A 7,970-nucleotide genomic window follows, 5' to 3' on the forward strand; every position below is an offset into this window, starting at 1 on the left:
ATACAAGATATATATGGCAAATAGGGGGCAGTGGGATTTGAAACTGAGGAAGTCCTCTTACAGAAGATAATATTTAAACTAAGTATTGCAGGAAGCCAAAAGATTGATATGAGGAAGAGACTCCCAAGCATTACAGGGAGACAATTTAAAAGGTACAGAGATAGTAGACAGAATGTTGTATGAAAAACAGTAAATAGTTGAGTGTAATTGGATCATAGAGAGGAGAGGACAGAGTTTAAGTATAAGACTGAAAAGATGGGAAAGGGACAGATTGTAAAGAGTTTTAAATATCAAAGATTTTATATTGGGTTCTGGAAATAATATCAGAGATTACTGAATGGGATAAAGGAAGAAAAGAGAAGGGCAGAGATGTCAGACCTATACTTCAGGGAAATCATTTTTTGTATAAGAGTGAACAATGAATTGGAGTGAAGAGATATTTGGTTCAAGGAGATCAACCAAAAGGCCATTTCAATAGTTTAGGCTTTTCTGTGATGATGAAAGCCTAGACTAAGATGGTACCCCTTGTAACTAGAGAGAAGGATTATACAACATAGATAGATAAATAAAACAGTACTAAAGAGACTTGGCAATACATTAGATATACAACAAGGTAAGTTCAGGAAGGGAATTGAGGAATAAATGAAAATTGAGAGTTGCAAATACTCTTGTGAGCTCCCATAAATAAGCAGAGAAAAACCATCTATAGTTTGTACCAAAAAGCATCCACACCATTGATAGCTAATATAACATTTATGTAGCATTTTAAGGTTTGCAAAACACTTTACATGTGTGATTTGTTTAGATATTCAAATTAAATGCCTGGTTATTCCTTTAGCATTTTCATAATCATTCAGAATTTTAAAAAGATGAAGCTCTCAATTGTATTTAATGCCTAACTGTGTGATTGTTGTAAGCAAACTTTATTCAAAGAAAACTGATCTCTCTCTTGCAAAGGTTTATAATCACAGATCACAAAGCAGAATAAGAGTTATAAAAGTATATGTGAGTGTACCCCCAAGTTATATACATTCCAGACAGAACAATAGATTTTAGAGAAGATAGAAAAATTACATATATAACTGAAGAGGATAGTCAAGTAAGCTGCCTGTCTAGGCTGAGAGAGGCAAGGAGAAATAATTATCTGTTTCTGATTCATCTAGACAGGTCCCATGGGGTTTGTGGAACATGCTGAACTGTAATTTCTAGGGAAATGATGTGGACAAAGGAAGTGCTAAAGCCAACCATAAACCTCACTTTAATTTTGTAAAAAGGAATGTTGCAGTACCCATTTTTAAAGCTGCTAGTGCCAATGGCTGAATTGAAACTAGTTTGAGCCCAAATCAGAAAAAAAGATCCAGTAGACAGGAGCTAAGAGGATTTTCTTTCCTTCCATTCTACAAACCTACTCACTGGTGAATTCTCTAAAGCATGAATTTAATGGATTTTACATCTTGGGCCTAGAATTTAAAGCAGAATGGAGCAACTCTCTCTTAAAAGGCCACACCCTTAGCATTTCCAAAAGCTCCTCTTCAAACTCTTCTGAAGTTCACAGCAAATAATGAGTCATTTACTTGACATTTCCAGGCTATAGCTGTTTCCAACCAAAGAAGGGTCTGCCTGAACAAGGGGAATTTGGACCTTTCCATCTGACACAGAAGTTTAGCGGCCTTTCTAAATTTCCAAGATCTAGAGATAACTACTTCTGAATGTCAGCACCCTTTGATATTTGTAGGAATTGTCCAGTCTCCAATCCATATTCTGGACAACATACTCTCCCCACTGCAAAGCCCATATCCTATATAGACACACACACTTTACCACCACCACCACCACTACCACCACCATGCAAATTCTTTAAATATATGTTTTACCTGAGCAGATTGTTAACTATGTTTGCTTCTGTAAAATTAGACGTAATTTCATTGTTATAGACAACACCCAATGAGAACACTCCCTGGACCAAGGCAGATCAGTTCTTTCTCTGAAATTTAACATTCAGAGGTTAAATTATTTTTCCAGAATGATAATGGAAGCCAGAATAGAGAACTGACTGCAAGGCAACGTTCTTTCCACTATGACAGTCTGCCTCAATTTAAGTGTCTCTTATCCCGAAACTAGTGTGGGAGAAATCTGTCCCTAGTGAAACCACCCATTGTGTCACCCTCTTTTGCTAAGAATCCACCATCTCTTTCACTGGCAAAAAGCTACCTTATACTAATTGTGGTATAATTATGATGGAATAATATTGTGTTATAAGAAATGATGAGCAAAATGCTCTCCGAAAAACCTGGAAAGACTTGCACAAGCTGATGCAAAGTGAAATGTACTAAGTACAAAGTCACAGCAATATTGTAAGATGATCATCTGTGAATGACTTAGCTATTCTCTGCAATGCATTGATCCAAGACAACTCTAAAGGATTTAAGATGAAAAATGCTATCCATTCCCAAAGAAAGAACTGATGGTGTCTGAATACAGATTGAAGTCTACTTAAATTTTTTTTTAACTTTCTTTTCTTGAGATTTTTTGGTCTAAGTTTTCTTTTACAACACGACTAATATGGAAATGTTTTGTATGACTATACATGTTTAACCCATATCATATTGCTTGCCTTCTCAATGAGGGTAGTAAGAAGGAAGAAAGAGAATTTAGAACTCAAAATTTAGAAAAAGAATGTTAAAAACTGCTTTTATGTGTAACTGAGGAAAAATAAAAGACTAAATAAATTTTAAATACATTTTAAAAAATACAAAATCAGAAAAAAATGCAATGTTTCTGAATGTGTTCTTGTTTCCCTCCAAACAATACTCCAAACATGTTTATACAATTATTTCTGGAAATTTTTCTTCTAATAAGAAATATTGGAGACTATTCAAGAGTTACTCAAATAATCAAAGAATTAAAAAGCCTGCTTATTACTGCCTAATACACATGACTGCTAAGGAAATTCATGTACTCAGATTCAGAAAATTATGTTATTTTTCTCATTTGACATGAGGCTTTTTTTTTTTTTTTTTTTTTACTTCATCACTTTCTAATAATGGGAAGTGGGAGAAGGATTACTTGAAGTATAGTGGACCTCACTTTATGTGATAAGCTTCCTTTTTTTGAAGACCTTCCAAATTTCAATGGACTTAAGAATACCAGATGAGGAATTTCCTCTACTAATTCAGATTGGTACCTTCTCTGCAATTTATAGTCTTAAATAAAAGTTGACAGGTTGAATTATTTCTCCAGATTCACAGAAACCACTATACATGAAAGGGAGAAATTGAACCCAGATCCTAGCTTTGAAGCTAGTTCTCTATTCACTATCCCATGCTGCCTCTCTACACAATAGATGTATGCATGAATATTAGTTATAAATCACTGAAAAATAATTCAAATATTAAAATGACTCTGTGATCTCATCCATTGGGGGTTTCCTCCAATGATGCAGCTGGCAATGTAATCATGCTTATAGTTTATCCTCTGCATTTTTCATTCATGATCTCTCAAAAGTTCACCACAGGAGGGGTTCCACCCAATGTTTTGGGAGCTTCTCTCAATTTCTTCTGACCTCCTAAGTATGCCAATTAAGGCAGCACTCAGGTAGTCCACCTGTCATTCCTTACTCTTGCCACATGACAATCCATCTTCTTTTTGTATCACAGAATTTCTAGATGAGACATTTTACAAATAAATCAAATGATATTTTCAATGTTCCAAGGACATTTTCTATTTGAAGGAATTGTATCTGCATAATTTTGTAAAGATAAAAATTCTTTTATCATTTGAATAATTTATATCCCTTCAAACCAGATTTTCATACATTGGGCTTACTTAGAGTAAGGCACATTAGCATAAAGATGAGCTGTGTCACAGGAGTTTGACATAGATGGTGCTTCCAACTTCAGAGCATTTTTCTCAGCATCATCTACAAATCCATAGATCAGCATCACTCCCACAGTTGTCCTTGAACATAACAGGCTGTACAATGTTGAAAGATCAGACTGCTGATAGTCAAGAGAAAGAGGTTCTGGTCTTATTTCTGCCAGGAATTTTCTATTCTCAATGAATGAGAGCCTCTAATCAAATCCTTCCAAAATTTATAAGGTCTCTTCTTTGAGCAAGGCGTCACACCATCATTTAAAGATACAAAGATGGATCTGTTGCAATTTTATTGATGATTTAAAAAAAAATTTTCCAATCCTAACTTATAATATATAGCACTCCATTAACTCATTTTCCAGACCATACAAGGTGCCTTTTTTGAGATTTCTCATTGTGTGGGTACACGTATTTCTTTTGTGTTTTTGAAGATAATGCTACTAAAGGGACTATTAAGTCTGCAAGTCAAATCAAAAGCTACCATTTGTATGCTTATTACATAAAAGGTCCTGTGAAGAATTCAAAAGAATTTACTCCAAGTAAATGGCCTCAATGAGCTTTCAATCTAGTTGAGGAAATAAAGCTTAAGCTCATAAAAACAACACAAAATAGAAAAGAACAAAGGAAGCATGGTATGGAGGATAAAGTTCTACACTTGTAATCAAGAAGACATGGGTTGGAATTATACTTCAAGAAATAGTTGTAGGAACTAACTTAACCAATCTGGATCTTAGCTTCTTTATTTGTAAAATGACAGGGCCAGATCTAATGGCTTCTAAGGTCCTTTTGAGTTTTTAAATCTATGATCTTATTACTTGCCAATTTAAACAATAAAAATCTAGATAAGATTTCAAAACAACCACAGGCAGTACCTTTGCATTTGCCACATAAATTGTCCTAGCAGTAACTGGTACTAGAATATAAAGGGGAAAGGCACTTAAGTTTTGAAACAGTTTTACAAAAAAGGATAAGTTATATTTGAGCTGGATTTTAGGGACTTCTGTCTTTGAGGCAGAGGACAAAAGAAGATATTTCATAGAAATGGTTGGGAATAAGATAGAAGACGAACGAATGTGGTTGCAGGACAATGAATCCATTTGGATGATCCATAGGGCTAATGAAAGAGGATATAAAAATATTAGCCTGGAAAGATAAGTTAAAGTCATATTATAAAAGACTTTGAATTTCAAGTGAATTAATTTAGATTTCACCTTTGTAGTCAATAAGAAAACTTGGAAGATTTTTGAGCAAGGGACTGACATGAGGCAATTTGAAATACTAGAAAGTAAATGGGTCGACAAGCATTTATTAAATACTTAGCAATGAGCCATAATCCTAAAACTTAATTTAGAAGATCTTGGCTCATTTTACTAGCCAAGTGACTGGCCAAGTCACTCCTCCTCTTTACTTTCTCAAATTTCTCTTTGTTCTGCTCTCTGCAATCAGTTAAGTAATATTTATTCTACCTGATCACTATTCAAAGATTTGAAGGCTATTATTATGTTGCCTCTAACTCTCCTCTTTTGAGGATCCATTTCTTTAATGAATTGTCATATGGAATGATTGCAAATTATCTCTTAACCTAGGCACTCATAAACCAGTTCTTTCATCTCCTTTTTAAAAAGTAGTATACTAACTTGGCATTGCAGTGCCTGCCTGTAATTTTTGTGCCCATCTAACTGAGGTTAGTGGATCTCTTGAGTTGTAGAGTTCAGAATTACAATAAAGCTAAGACAGGATTTCAATAGGGCTATTGATTTTCCACATTATCTGACACTAATTGTTGGAAGGGAGGGGTGAAGGGCATGAATGGAATAAACTGAGTGAAGCTCTCTCATAAAAATGTGACCTTGACCTATGTCCTAATTGTGCCTTGAGACTTTGCAATAACAATTTGAACTATAGCCAAAAGCTACAGATTTTCCATTATTTTAGGTTAACAAACATTTCCCTCCTATCTCTACCTCACCCCTTTTCAATAGCATTTAAGTAACTAATATGTAAAGTATATTCTGGGATCCATATTTAGCCTCTGGGTAAATTAGAATTTGCCAGCCAATTCTGACTAGAAAAGATCAAAAGAGGAGTGTGGGGTTTTTTTGTTAGGGTCTATATAATTCTGTGTTTTCATTTTGTGCTTTGCACTCCTCTACTCATACCCTGTGTCTGTTGGGAGTTGCCCTTTTTCACAATTAAAAGATTGTAATAAATCCTTTTTTGTTTTTAACCTTGAGAGTCTCTGATTTTAATTTAGGTAAGGGTCACTGTCCTACACAGTTTTGAAGGCTCATTCTGGGATAGTTCCTGTTTATAACAAGTCTCTCCTATCCTGAATATTTGGAAAGGTGCCATTTAGAGAGTTCTCTGGCTCGGAAACTCTCACTCAAATTGGATAAATTTCTGAAGAAAGATGCTCAGAGAAAGTAAAAATGGAAATGGGCTAGCAAAGACAAAGTGAATTTAGCTCAGGAGAAAAGCCAGCTGAGAAAAGTTTGAAATCAGTCAGATAAATTGTGTACAACCCAGGTAAAGCAAGAAACTGATGATGGGGGGGGGGGGGGAGGGAGAAGAGATTAAGTGGTTAGAGTCCATAAGAGGACTGTCCCTTTTCCAAGTACTGATGAGCTGTCTGTGTGAGTGTGACTGGAATTGGGACTGGGATTAGGAGAATTTCAGTGGCTAAATTCCATTAGAGGCTCCCATTTCCCTTTGATATTGGGAAATGCGAAGTGGTTACAATCCATAAGGGTTCTCCCATTTTCCTTTTGGTTAGATCAGTCGAGTCCTTCATCAAAGAGGACAAGATACTGTGAACTTTGGGAAAAGAACAATCTAAGATAGCTGCCTCTAAAAATTTATCTAGTGTACAAGGAGATAGCTCTTTAGGAAGAATTGGGATGAAATACCAAAATTTATAAGGATTAAATACTATTGTTTTGTTTGGGCAGGTGCCCAGCTCTGAGGAATTGTAGATCCTTCCCCTTCTTCTCTCCCCTCTCCCCCCAAGAGCTAAGTAATTCAAAGGAGCCTTCAATACCCAGACAGCTCCTAAAGCTTTAGCTCCAGAACTCCCCCTCCTCCTTGATTCTTCCCCAAGATTGGGCCCAGAAGAGAGTTTGATTGATTTAGAAAAACAGTATGTGGTGTGTGTGTATGTGTGTGTGCGCACATGAGCACGCATGCCTGTGTTTTTTTTTTTTTCTTAGGCGTTTCTCTCAATCAGCCAAATTACAAAAGAAAAGATCTGACTACTTGGGGATTTAAAAACCCTTGTTTTGTACATAATTGGACATAGACAGACAGCTTTTAACTAGAGAGAGGAAGGACTAGTTCTGAGATAGGGACTAAGTTTTTAACTGCTCCATCAAAAATAAAAAATAAGCTGATATATTTCTGTGGATCTCAAACTGGCTAATTTGGGTCTGCAAAAATAGTTATGGTTATAGAACTGCTAAAACTTTTTAGCATATTCTGGGATTTTTGAGACTTATTATTAAGTGGCTTGGCATTGTCTCAATCAGCTAACTTGAGTTAGTCTATTGAATTTTTAAAGAGGTCTAATTTACATGACTAAAAGTCTTCTGAGGGCTGAAGCAGAGGCTTACAGAAAAACTAAAAAAGGAAAAAAATGCCCTCTGTGGGATTTTCCAAGCTTTTCTCCCTTGGAGAGACTTTGTGGAATCTATCCTGGCTAGGCTGATATCTCTCATTGGCCTGTATTCTTCTGGGGTTTGTGCTCGTGCCCCAATATCTTTGACATGACACCCCAAAAATTCTGGCATGAAGAGTGGGGTAGTCCCTGGGTTATAGACCTGCAGCCCCCGCAGGTTACTGGGTCCAAATTTCTCCAATACTCTTCCCCAGGATTCTAAAGTCTGCCAGTTTCTTAAAGCCCTTCTTACAAATTACCCTCCCTTGTGGATGGGCATGAACAGGCAGTTTTCTGCCATCTTCACTCTTTGGACTGTGTGTGTTTAAATTGCAATTCTGATTATAAAATTGTATAAGATTATTATTATTAACTAGTGTATGCCAAAACTGGAAACCTGTTTTTGTATAAGAATTTAAAAACATGTGCATTGATACTGAAGTATTGT

This window comes from Sminthopsis crassicaudata, chromosome 4 (genome assembly GCF_048593235.1).
Source record: "Sminthopsis crassicaudata isolate SCR6 chromosome 4, ASM4859323v1, whole genome shotgun sequence".
In the NCBI taxonomy this organism is placed as follows: Eukaryota; Metazoa; Chordata; class Mammalia; order Dasyuromorphia; family Dasyuridae; genus Sminthopsis; species Sminthopsis crassicaudata.